Source organism: Otolemur garnettii, unplaced genomic scaffold (genome assembly GCF_000181295.1).
Source record: "Otolemur garnettii isolate 467f Iridium unplaced genomic scaffold, OtoGar3 scaffold00092, whole genome shotgun sequence".
NCBI classification, from domain to species: Eukaryota; Metazoa; Chordata; class Mammalia; order Primates; family Galagidae; genus Otolemur; species Otolemur garnettii.
The window spans coordinates 5430113-5436140 of NW_003852487.1; the positions used below are offsets into that span (position 1 = coordinate 5430113).

Here is a 6028-nt window from a genome sequence, read left to right on the forward strand (position 1 = left end):
GACAGGCAGGACAGTCCCTGGGGCTTGTTACTGGATTCAGGGGTGAATTCTGGCCACTGAGTTTCTGGAAACCCTGTTGTTGGGAATATTCCTTTGGTCTGGAAAGCCCATCCTGACCCTGCAACCCTGACCCCTCTGCAGCTTCAGACTTGAAAGCAGGAGACAGGAAGAGGGATCTAAATCATGAGTGGTTTTCCGGAATGCGGGTTGGGGGAGGGGTGCCATCTAGAAATAGCAGTCTGGCCTGGCATCTGTGGGGGAGAGCTGGGAGATCCCCCACCTCAAGGCTCCTTGAAGTGGCCACCGTGTTTTGAACCACCTATATCCTGCCTGACTTGACCTTTGCCTGCTAGCGATGGGAAATTATCTTGTGCCAGGACAGGCGATGTTTATTCATCCAAGAAAGTTGGGACTGGCTTCCCTCCTTCAAGAAAAGCAGGTTCTGGTGGCTGCAAGTGGTAAGCTGGGGATCTTCCCCAAAGTCTGGGACCCAGGGCCAACCTCTTACCTGTGAAGTGAAACCTGTATGGGCACAGATCTCTGTGCTCCAGGGGTTTCTGAACAGCTGCGTGTCTGTGAACCTTTAGAGATGCTTCCTCTGAAGCCACACTGCATGAGCTACTAAGAGCTTTGTTTGGGCACAATTCCTTTAGCTACTGACTCTGATAGGACCAGGTCTTAGGGCCCTGCCGGTGTCATGTGATGTTTGTGTTTGTGTTGAGCACCACAAGGTCATGAAAACTTAGGTCCTGGCATGGGAGGATGGCATTACAGACACCTACCCACCAGCCAGGGAGGGGTATTCTTTGTGGGCAGCTGGGTCTTTAGGGGTTGTCTGCCCTTCCCACCTCTGACCACCATCTTTCACGGAGTAATTTGTTCATGCAAAAAAACATTTAACAGCAACATGATGTGAACAACAGAGGCTGGAACAAGGTGCTGTGGAGGTGGGTGGAGGAAGGGGGGTTACAAGTGTCCACCTATTGAAGTGGCATAGGAGTGGGTCTTGGAGCACACGCAGGACTTTACCAGGTGCCACCTGGGCATGGCCTAGGGTAGGGAGGCCCCATGTCCTCCTCCATGAGCTCCCTGGCTCCAGGCTTGACTCTCTGGGGGTGGCTTCATGGGGTGAAGTGAGTGTCTAGATAGGACCTTGTGCCTCTGCCCCAGGCCTTAACTCCAGTTCTCTGTGGGCATTGTGGTGTCCATGCCTCACCATTTTCTCAAGGTCAGTATATCTAAAACCCAACTCATGTTGACTGTATTTAAAACAGAAACGAACTGGAACATTAAGTATGGGTGAAGATGTGAAGAAATTGGAACTCTCATGTGCTGCTATTGGAAATATAAAGTAGTGCAGCCACTGTGGCAAACAGTTTGGCAGTTCTCTGGAAAGGTCAACATAGATCTAGTTACTGTGTGGCCCTTTCCTAGATGTATACCCCAAAGACTTGAGGACAGGGATTCAGACACACACCTGTGCATGAATGTCCACAGCAGCCCTGTGCACGATGCCAGAAGATGGAAACAACCCTGATGGTTGATGATGGTTAAATACATGTGGCCCATCCATACAATGGGATGTTGACCAGCTGCAAGGGGATCTGTCAGTGTGGATAACCTTCTTCCAGTGCTAAGTGGAAGAATCCTGGCACAAAGGCAAATGTGAAGTTACCAGGTAGGTAAGCTGGAGATAGGAGATAAGTGGAGATAGGAGCTGCGGGCTGCCGGTAGCACAGGGTCCCCTTGTGGGTGATGAAAATGCCTGGGATCTAGATAGAGGTGGGGATTGCACAACACTGTCAGTGTGCTAAACGCCGCTGAATTGTACACTTTAAAATTTGAAATTGTTAATTTTATGTTATGTGAATTTTACCTCAATTAAAAACAGCCCACTCACTTGCCCAAACAAGCTGCTCCTTCCTGCAGGGTGTCTGGGACCAGGCGGAAAAGCCCCCCGGACCCTGGGGTTCCCTGCCAAGACCTCCTCACCTCCTGGGCCAGCCTCCTGCTGCTTTCCCACTGCCTAGCTCCCAGGGTGTGATATTGGTGCCTAAGAATCACTCTCGGCACCAGAGCAATCTGCCTGCGGGTCTCTGCTTCTGAGCACAGTAGAACCTCAGTGTTGACATCAACAATTCATGCTGCAGTGGGGGCTTCCTCAACTCATCTCTCTTAAACGCTGGGTTCAAGTTCCCACTGACTCAATTGTACCTCTATTACGGCTGTTATTTGTAATAATTCTAAAAACGCTGGGTTCAAGTTCCCACTGACTCAATTGTACCTCTATTACGGCTGTTATTTGTAATAATTCTAAAAAGCAAACCCCTGAGGGTTTATCTAAGAACAGTCAGTGACATATATATGTGATGATTTTCATGTAAGTGGGTCCCTTCCTGACAGATTCCTAACATCAGAAGATGACATAAATATGCATGAACATACTTCTGGCGAGTCACCCTTAATCTCCGTCTCTCAGTAATTCAGAATGTAAAAAAGTGACTCATGGTTCAAGGAAAGTGTTTGTTCCATTCCAAAGATTATGAGATGGCCCATTGTCATGGCAACAGAAGAGTGGCACAGTGTTTCTTTGGTGGGGAGCTCTGTAGACGCATCCTCCTGAGAGAGACCAGTGGCGGGTGGTGTCTGCAGGGTCACCTCCGTGAGCTGCCCTTGTTGTGGCTGCACGGCCCCTGGAGCCTCACCTGGGCTGTGTGGATAAGAGAGCCACCCTGATAGGGGGAGGTGCACCAGGCGCTGGGCTTCCCGTGGCCCTCTTGAGACCAGAGCCTAAGGCCGTGTGCTTCTTTGGCACTGGACAGAGCTTACATGCTACTTTTTGCTATTTCTAAAGATTGTGTGTAGGTTGACGGACTTGTTGAAATGGAGCAACTGGTAATGCTCAGCTCTTGTCTTCATTAGCCTGTCCTGGGTGGTGGCTGGGCAACCTTGACTGGGTCTCCATCCCAAGGGTGGGTGGGTGGGTTCACTGTCCATCACTGCTACTCCTGCATCCCTGCATTGGGGTTTTGAGTATTTCTATCTAGAAAATGGATTTCAGCTGTGAGTTCCTGATCTTTGCCTGGCTTGGTTTCCCCATAACAATTTACATATTCATTTCATGGATTGAAATCCATTCCATTTACCAATTTAGGATGGGTAGGCACAAAAACCCTTTGGCTTGGATGTGATGGGCCCAGTGAGGACAGAGTAGTGAGCTCTCACGTGGAGCTGTTTGTGCTTGTGCTTCCATTGAGTGGCACAAAGTCAAGAAAACTTAGGTCCTGGCGTGGGAGGATGGCATCGTGGACGCCTACCCACCAGCGAGGGAGGGGCATTCTCTGTGGGTAGCCAGGTCTGCAAGGGTTGCCCTCCCTTCCTGCCTCTGACCACCGTCTGTCACAGAGTGACTGTGAGTAGCTGTGTGGTAGTTTGTGGCCGTGCCATTTTGCATAATTTGAAATGGGGCTGAAACTGCTGTCCTGACTATGCCCGTTTATTCATTCAGTTATTCACTAATGTTTCTCTTGACACCTGGTTCCACATCTAGAGGGTGGGGTAATTTGTTCAGACAAAAAAACAAACCATTTAGTGGTAACATGATGTGAACAATAGAGGCTGAAACAGAGTGCTCTGGAGGTGCACTTTACACCAGGAGCTGTGCTTTTACTTAACGTAGCTTGAGAACAGTCTCCTGCATTCTGCTTCATTTCACATTTCACTTCTCAGGCATCAAACTCTCAGCTGCTTGATACCAGTCCTTTCCCAAGGAGCCCTGTCTATTGGGTGTGCAGCTAGTGGAAAGCATTGTTTCTGGGATTTGTTATTTGTTTAGGTGATTTTAATGGTATTTATGTTTACACAGAGGCAAAACCCGCTTTATTTAAATTATGACATGATTGTTCCTTCCAATTTATTTGTGCTGTGTTAACATCACAGTAAGATGAAAAAAGCTGAAGAAGTTCCACCCCAATCCCAGCTCCTTAGCACTTTTGAAAATGTTTTCTCATTCGATTCATTTTTTTTTTTTTAATTGAGACAGAGTCTTACTTTGTCACCCTCGGCAGATACCGTAGCATCATAGCTTACAGCAACCTCAAACTCTTGGGCTCAAGCGATTCTCTTGCCTCACAAGTAGCTGGGACTACAGGCGCCCACCTCAACACCTGGCTATTGTTTGTTGTTGTTTAGCAAGCCCTGGTTGGCTTCAAACTCACCATTCCCAGAGCATGTGACCGGCGCTACACTGAGCTATGAGCACCCCCCATTTGATTCATTTTTGTATGTGGGTTCCTCTCCCACTCTCCTCCTTCCATTTTCTCCCTCCTCCTCCCTCTTCTCTTCCTCCTCTTCCAGTTCTTATTGCATAATTATAATCAAAATCTAGATAACAATATCAAGTAAGGGAGGAAGGAAAGTGTTTATAGTTTTATATTCTGGGTTACTCTGTGATGTATTTTTCTTTTTAAAATTTTTTTTTGTTGGCTCAGCGCCTTTGGCTCAAGTGGCTAAGGCACCAGCCACATACACCTAAGGTAGTGGGTTTGAATCCAGCCCTGGCCTGCCAAACAACGATGGCTGCAGCCAAAAAATAGTGAGGCATTGTGGCGGGCGCCTGTGGTCCCAGCTACTTGGGAGGTGGAGGCAGGAGACGCGCTTGAGCCCAGGAGTTGGAGGTTGCTGTGAGCTGTGATGCCACGGCACCCTACCCAGGGCAACAACTTGAGGCTCTGTCTCAAAAAAAAAAAATTTTTTTTTTTGGTAGAGGTAAAGGGTTTCATTGTGTTGCCCAGGCTGGTCTTAGACTTCTGGTCTCAAATGATCCTTCTACCTCAGCCTCCCAAAATGGTAGGATTGCAGGCATGAGCCACAACACCAGGGTTGATTTTTAAAATGATACTTTTTTCTTTAGAAAATTGAAAAAAAAAAAAAAGGTATCCATTTGTTTAACAAACATTTATTAAGCATTTACTACATGTAGGCACTAAGTATTGGAGATTTAGCTGTGAGTAATGCTTATCAGTATTCTAGTGAGGAAAATAGGAACCAACATAAATAAGTAAAATATGCAGTTGGCACCAGGTGCTAACGAAACTGGAAGCCTAGGAGAGGAGGAGAGGATATCCCTCCTGGAGGCGACATTTACATGGAGGCAGGAGGAAGGGAGGGAACAGCCCTCAAATACAACTTGTAAGAGAGTTTCTGGCAGGAGTAGCAAGTGCAAAGGTAGGAGGGTGTTTGGGGATTGCAGAAATGACAAAGCTGCAGGGGGCTCACCATGTGGGCAGGAGGATGAGGGGAGCAAATCATGTAGGGCCTTGTTGGCCAACAAAGGGGCTTCTGTTTTAGCTTCTGTTTTAGCCCTCTGGTGGCACAGAAGTGAAAAGAATACTGGAGGCCACCAGAGGGCTTCAGTGAGCAGAGGAGGGATGTGCTGCGTCTATTTTTTATGTGGCCAGTGTGCATGTGGATTATTTACCCACACAATTCCTCTTCATTTGTTCAGTTTTCCCTTCATCTTTAGGTTGCCTCCAGGTCATTTTCTATCTGCTTGAGGTCCAACTCTTAGTGTTTTTCCGAGAGCAGGCTTGATGGTAAAGAGTTTTCTCAGTCTGTCTGAAAACACCTTTATGTTACCCTCATTATTTGAAGGATATTTTCACTGGGTGTAGAATTCTAGGTTGGCAAATGCTGTATTAGTGGTAGTGCCTTTAAGATATCTTTCCTGTCTTCCGACTTCTATTCTTTCTTTGTGCTGAAAAAGTCAGTTGTTATATACGTGATGCCCCTTTGAAGGTAGTATCTTTTTTTCTGGCTGCTTTTTAGATTTTTCTCTGCTTTGGGTTCCTTCATTCTATTATATTGTGCCTGTTTATCCTGTGTGGGAGTCTGCACTTCTTGAATCTGTGGGTTGATCTCTTTTATTAGTTTAGAAAAAAAAGTTTTTTTTTTTTTTGAGACAGTCTCAAGCTGTCGCCCTGGGTAGAGTGCTGTGGCATCACAGCTCACAGCAACCTCAAACTCTTGG

The 6028-nt window shown here is 47.0% G+C and overlaps 1 protein-coding gene across 1 annotated transcript in view; it reads left to right on the forward strand.

Annotated features, from left to right (window-relative positions):
- Nucleotides 1-6028, forward strand: part of PRKAR1B (protein kinase cAMP-dependent type I regulatory subunit beta) — a 151564-nt gene that overhangs the window by 24394 nt on the left and 121142 nt on the right. The gene's annotated exons all lie outside the window — the stretch shown is intronic.